This window comes from Sinocyclocheilus rhinocerous, unplaced genomic scaffold (assembly GCF_001515625.1).
Source record: "Sinocyclocheilus rhinocerous isolate Xijiao unplaced genomic scaffold, SAMN03320098_v1.1 scaffold1304, whole genome shotgun sequence".
Classification (NCBI taxonomy): Eukaryota; Metazoa; Chordata; class Actinopteri; order Cypriniformes; family Cyprinidae; genus Sinocyclocheilus; species Sinocyclocheilus rhinocerous.
Window position 1 is genome coordinate 69,711 of NW_015626916.1, and position 7,539 is coordinate 77,249.

Consider the following 7,539-nt stretch of genomic DNA (forward strand, 5'->3'; position numbering starts at 1 on the left):
GATAACGTAAGAAAAGTAGTTTAAATGTTTTGCCAATTGCTTGAGCAACTTAATATATAAATCTAGAAGTAAATGCAAAAGTAAAAAGCATTGAATAATGTGTTGCTTATAATTATTGTGTTTAAACATGTCTGTGAAAGATTGTATTAATGTACTGTGCAAAAAAAAAGAAAGAATTGCCTGAAAAATAGTTATGAATGATAAAAAGAAGGCTTTAAAAAGATCGGTATCATTGATCGGTATCGGCAGATACTGCTTTCTGTGATCGGTCTCAAAAACCCTGATCGGAGCACCCCTAATACTTGATATATATTCTCATAATGCTGAGAGACAACGTTCTGAGATCAACATTCTTTGAACGTCCTTATGTTATTTGTACTTGATGAACATTCTAAGAAACATTTTTGTAACCTTCAAATAACATTCTAATCACAACAACAAAACCGGACATTTTTAATGCAGCAGTGCAGAGATCGTTTCCGCACCAAGTCTATTGCTGCATAGCGCTGAATTAAAGTAACAGCGTATTGTTTGCAGTAAATATGAACATGGATTGGCACAAAAATGTAGTAATTACACCATAAATGCATATTATTAAAGTCTATTATTGTGTTTAAACATGTCTGTGAAAGATTGTATTAATGTACTGTGCAAAAAAAAAGAATTGCAATGCTGAAAAATAGTTATGAATGATAAAAAGAAGGCTTTAAAAAGATCGGTATCATTGATCGGTTGAAAAGAAAACTGGACATTTGAATGTTTTAGAAACATTTCAAATAACCTAAATTTGTTACCTGGATAGAATCGTCATGATGACTGATTGAGGACATGCACACTTGGGTTTTATTCGTTAACTAATTAGCCTATAAAATGATCAGTTTGAAAAACAACAAACTGATTCCAAACCAGCCCAATTCGCACAATCAAATACAAACTAACCAGTAGGGTGGAAATCCTCCCAAATCAGGCAACACTGCTCATCACTTGATGCCCAATGTAAAATTGACTTCCAAAACACTGCTGTTGGGTATATTTACCACGATTATCCATTGCTCTGACAGCCGTTGCAGCATTTGCTGTTTAAAAAAACAGCAAGGTACACAAAACTCGATTCCCATCTGCGGCCGAAAGCTTCTTTTGGATTTCAAAAGGGTCCATAAGTCAGAGAATTGGGCCCAGACAAAGACTGCCTCTAAGCACTGTTAGATCTGAGAGGAAAAGCAAAGCGCATCCCTCAGGGGCTAATCTGTATTTGCCCAGTTCAGCATTAACCATATAAAAGAGAGGTTCAATAAGTCGCAGAACAAAACTCAGCTGAGAGCCTTGACGTGTCTGGCCTGCGGGGGTCGCATGAGTTACACATCGCCAGCAGCAAGCGGCTCACAAACCCATGACAAATGACTCCTCTAGTCATGGCATATTACCATGCTCTGTGCCCGTATCGGCAGAATCCTTCCAGAAGCCTGCCAGGTGCGAGAACATTTCATTATTTTAGCGCTGGAATATTTTGATGTATTATTCATTTAGGGTGTAGTCCCTCTAGTTCCAATGCAAAATGAGCTAAATGAGGCGAATCTCATCATAAACACATCCAGATCATATTTCACCCCAACTCAAAAGAAAAATATATGAAATGATATTATGCACAAAGAAAATGAAGCCTATTTTAAGACCGGGTTTCATGCATCGTGATATTTTTTGACTTTCATGCCAGTTGAGCATATTTCGCCCCCAATTCTTAATATCACTCTCATTACTGTAATGCATATAATGATTTATTATTTCAAATATAAAATATTGATCCCAGGGTTTCTGCAAGTTTGATGAAGGCACATTTCAGACTTTTTAAAGACCTTTGTAAGACCAAGTAAAGAAAATTTGAGGAATAAACCGAAATGTCTAAAATGCAAATGTATAAAGATCCTTAAATCAAGATATATTTACTTGAAAAGCAAAATTACATAAAATAAGAAATCTTGTTTTTTTGTGGAATTAATCAAAATGAAGAGAGTTTATTATTAAAACAAGAACAAATATTTGCCAATGGGCTTAGAAAAATCATGTTAATTCAAAAAGGGAAAACAAGATTTATATCCTACTGGCATATTTGTTCTTGTTTTAAGCATAAAATAACTTACATTTGCATTCTCAAATAAATGTATTTTGATTTAAGGATGTTTCGATATTTGTACTGGAAAATACAAATACAGAGGAAGATACTAAGACCCGCAAAACCGTGAATCCATCATGTTAGTATTTAATTTATGCATTTTTTCATGCAAAATATAACGTGCAATTTTTGAATAAAAATACTGAGGAAGATATACATTTTTTTGCAATGCATACACCATTTAATGACATGATTTTATGAATTCAAAGCTTTTCTGCTCTGATTTAAGACCTTTTTAGGGCCTTCATTTGTGGGAGGGCGAATTAAGAGTTTTTAAGACCCACAGAAACCCTTCATGTTAATATTTAATTTATACATTTTCTTCATGCAAAATATAATGTGCAATTTTTTAATAAAAATACTGAGGAAGATATATATATATATATAAGTCATATATATATATTTTTTTTTTTGCAATGCATGCAACATTTAATGCCACGATTTTATGAATTCAAAACCTTTCTGCTCTGATTTAAGACCTTTTTAGGGCCTTAATTTGTGGGAGTGCGAATTAAGACTTTTTAAGACCCACAGAAACACTTCATGTTAGTTTTTATTTGATGCATTTTCTTCATGCAAAATATAATGTGCAATTTTTTCTTTTGATTTCGAACTGAAATACGACCTCTCAGTGTGAGCTTCACCCAAGAGTGAAACTTATACCTCTAATTTCCTAAGCAGATACAAGCTAAAACAGTGGAAATTATACAAGCGGCTGGCAAGATTTCTGCCAAAACTGCAGACATCTGTACTGCGAACTCCCCAACACCCTCCAAAACACAATCTGCTCCTATAACAACTGTACGTCCTAACTCCAGCAGGAGAATATTAATTATCAGCAGGCATTAAGGCCTGCAGATTGAATCTGGCACGCATTAAAGCTGCGCGTGTTACCACGATAGCTCGTAGACCTCCTGAGGGGAAAGATGTCTAGATTTTGTCTCCCAAAAAGAGCAGAATACATTTACATGCTTAACAATGTGCCGTTCCCTCAGCTAGCAATTTTCCTCTTTTAATTCAACTAACACCATCCCATCAAATATTAATATCGTTCTTGATTTGTCTCTAACAGAATGGAAGAGAAAATGAGAGGCGATTATGGAGAAATCAAACAAATAACTAAAAACGCTTCCTTTCGAATGAATCCAAAAGAGCAGAACACGAACTCACAAGGATTATTATTTGATCTTATCAAGGACGCAGAGCTTTGCATCTTTATGTTCGGGCTGGCATTATTAATGCATTTTGCTCTCTAATCATGTCTTACAGAGGAATACATTTGTTGCCGTTTTCAATTCAGCGCCGCGTGTTCTTTTAAACGCAGCAAATTTCATTCTGTAATTAGGTAATTAGCGCTTCTAATCTCTAAACTTTTAATCTAATAAAGTAAATGCGATTCATTTTCCCCCGATGTCAATTCTGGCACTCTTTCATTCTCTCCAAGCAAACAAAACAGGAGAAATGCCGTTTGATTGCCTACAAAACTGTGAAGCATTCAGCACTCTGTGAAGTATAAAAATAATGAGTAAAGTTTACTCGGTTCGGTCTGTCGCTTGGCCCACACGACCACATTCTTGGTTCAGAAATCCATGTTGTTTAAGCAATAATCCGGCCAAATTTTAATCTAATGCAAGTGATGGTTTGATATAACCAATGCCGTAAACCACAACCCTAAAAACAGGGTTCTCAATAGTCTTGTTTAGCCAAATCAGCAGCTGTGTATGATGATAAGCCATGACTCTGAAGCGCAGCCATGTTTGGTTTCTTTGTGCCAAAGCATTGGACATCTGAAGCATTCCTACGGCATTCACGACAGCTCCGTGCATTAAGCATTTAGTCAACTCGGGGACGTGCGTCCCGGTTTAACGCTTCCCCTGGAGACAGATCATGTCCGATACTTTCAAATGCATCGCACATGGCACAGTCAGGAATCTTTACATTTACTACCCATTACAGTGGCAATACAGCCACCTGATCTCGGGACCCAGGCAATCTGAAACATTTGCACTTAATTGAAAACCTGCTTCAGTAAAATTGCACGAGCCGCCAGGCTTCCCGAGACGAGCCGGAGGGAATGCAAAAATAAACAGCACCTCGTTCTTTTAATTAAAGGTGAATCAGTTGGCCTGTGGCAAAACGCCCCGAACCAAACTCAGCCTTTCTTAAACAGCTCAATATAAGATGATAGCGGGTTACAGGCCAGGAGAGGACTCTCGGGGTCCCTGAAGAAGAGTATTGAATAGGCTGTCCGTTATATCCATTCCTGTTCTCTCAACACTCTTGCCACTAACGGTTAACCTTCACAGCTCCCGTCACATCTCGGCCCGTCTAATCGTGTCAGACTTCAACAATGAGACAGGGCTAAACCGAATGCACCCGCAAATGAGGATTGATGCAGTGCGTATCGCTTCTACCTGTGTGACGAATGGCTCTGAGTAAACTATCAGATGCGTGAGGGATTGACACGTCTGCTCGTGCATGCTTTCCAGTTAGACCTTAAATAGCAGCCCGAGACAAAGCGCCACAACAATCCAGGTTTCAATTACATGCTGATGAATTCCAGAGACATTAATAAAGAGAATTAAGCAACACAAAAACCCATTTAAAAATAACTTGCACATGCACTTGAAACCACAATGCTCAATACCAGACTGAAGGTTCAATATCTCAGGATATCAAATCATCTGCACAAGTTTCAAGCATGCAAATCCTACTTTATGAAGCGCTTTACTTCACTTATATGGGTTTGCTGAACTGGCATATAAGAAATCCTTTTAGTGCATCTACCAAAGGCAAACAAAACAAAAAGTATTTGCTGCTAATCAATTGATACAGTACATGCATAAATCCATGTGAATTCCCATAGGGAGAAAATCCTCATTTACGCAAGGAAGTCATTGTTTGCTCCCAAACATGCTTACTTATACTGTAAAGAAACACAACAGAGGAAAAAATGTAAAATTGTACTGCAATTAATATGCAAGTAATGTTATTATCAGTATTATTTTTAATAATCAACACAATCTTCAATATCAGAAAAAAGTGATACCTGTTTTTTAGAGCAGCTCTACCATGTTATTACTTTGGAGTGCAATGGCACGTAAATATAACAATCATTCAATGCTATCATATATATCAAAATACCATAGTAATACCATCAATAACTGACACCATCACTGTACTGCCAAAGTACTTTTGATATAAAGCAATCATGATACAACAATAATTGACCGTGGCTGTTTTGGACATGGTACCATAGTAATATCATGTTTTATTGGACATGTATTATTTTAAGCACCTTAGACCACCGTGCAAATACCATATGTAAATATAGAAATCAAAAAGTACCATGGTATAACCACCACTTATTCCACGGTACTGCTACACTATTGTAAGTAGTAATAGAAAAAAAACATTAACTCAATAAGAAAGCGATTAGCACTATACCATGTTTTATTGGCAGTACCGCTGTATTTCTTTACATATATATCCCAAATATACCAATGGAATTACTGCCATCACTGTGCCATTATAGTACTGCTGTCCTGTAAGTATTAATACAAAACAATCATGACCTCAGCAAAATCTACAATGATTTTTAGATGCCATGGTATTTCCTTACATAGATTAAATTACCACGCAAATACCAAGGGAATCATATAAAAGTACCATGGTATTACCATCACTGTACCATAGTACTACTACACTACTTTCTTGTATTAATACTAAACAACCATGACCTCAGCAAAAAAGAAATAGATAAAACATTACAGTGTTTTTTGGATACTGTACCATGGCACCACCATGTTTATTATGTTATACAATGGTATTTCCTTACATATATTGGAGTACCATGCAAAAACCATGGTGCATACATTTGGAAATAATTCAGTACAATAGTATATATATATATATATATATATAAGTATAGTACTACTACACTACTTTCTTCCAAGAATTAATACAAAGCAATCATGACCTCAGCAAGATTTACAATGGTTTTCGGATACTACTGATAGTACCATGGTATTTCTTTACGCACACTGAAGTACCAGGCAAATGCCATTGTATTTAAGTTCCATTATAACCGAGAATTACGATGCATCACTGTATGTTCCACCACACTACTTTTAATAACGCTCGTTCCACTACAAAACAAACAATTAAAGCGATTCATTCAGACATGAGACTGACATCGCGCACCTCTGTATGTCAGGAATGCTGTGCAGGTGACAGAGACGCACCTGTGTTTTCCCGCGAGCGCAGAGCTGAGGAATCCATCGCTCCGCGTCCGGCGCGTGTCGCACGCGCAGTGGAACTGTTCGGATCGGTTCGGTTCTCCTACTGTCTCGAAGCGTCGGTTCCTCCTAAAAGAAGAGCAGGTCAATCACATCGCTCCTCAAGGAAGCGCGCGGCGCTACTGCTGTTTCTCCACACGCGCCGAGCGCGAGACTGACGATCACAGCGCGAGAGACGCACGCGGAGTTCACTGACTGTGTGTGTGTGTGTGTGTGTGTGTGTGATTGAAGGAGGAGTCATTTTGATGCGCACAGATCCAACAATCTCAATATATAAACTATTAAACATTTGACTATCCTGGTTAAAACACACAGAGGTTCTGGGGTTTGCTATCAGCTTTGTGTTTTTCCTAAATAAAAAATAATATATATTAATCAATGCATACAACAACTAATCTTCCGAATTTAGATCAAATCTGCGTAGATTACGCATTAAAAAAAAATCGATGTTTCTACCATAGATGTGAGTATGTAGATGCCTCATTAGCGACTGGGAACTATGACGTCAAAAACCGGAAGTGTTATTCGCCGCGGGTTCCTTTAAGATTTTCCTATGGGGTTTTTCAATTAATAAGTAAAATAATTTAAACACGTGGTAAACATAACTTGACGATACTTTTACGCTTTGTTCTACAACATAAATTACACGCATCCATACCCAAAACACAACTTTTGAAGCAGTTATGTTCATTTTTGAAAAGTAACTAGATAAGAACGTTTGGGCTGTGAGTGTGTGCAGTTTACATTGTAGAACAAAACGTAAAACTATGTCAAGTTATGTTTACCACAGGCTTTATTTTACTCAATTGAGAAAACCCCATTATAAAACCCCATAGGAAAATCTGGAAGGAACCCACTGCGAATTACACTTCCGGATTCTGACGTCATAGTTCCGCCACTCAACTCATGGTTTTCACGTGACGTCACGCCCTTAAAGGAACGCCCACATGGAGGGCAAAACATGGCTTTTCTCTGCTGACCGCCAGTTATTTTTACGAGGTTTGCATTAAGTAGTAATGTAGTAAGACAGTGATATTTAAAGGCCAAATTCAGTACACACCTTATTGATGA

At 37.3% G+C, this 7,539-nt stretch overlaps 1 protein-coding gene across 2 annotated transcripts in view; it reads right to left on the reverse strand.

The window, feature by feature from the left end:
* The window catches only part of LOC107720583 (heparan sulfate glucosamine 3-O-sulfotransferase 1-like), a 62,151-nt gene extending 55,270 nt beyond the window's left edge, over nucleotides 1-6,881 (reverse strand). The window contains exon 1 of one of the 2 annotated variants that reach the window (XM_016528310.1): nucleotides 6,415-6,881. The gene's annotated coding sequence lies outside the window, so the exon portion shown is untranslated. The other variant, XM_016528330.1, reaches the window with a different exon arrangement.
* Nucleotides 6,882-7,539: the final 658 nt, after the last annotated feature.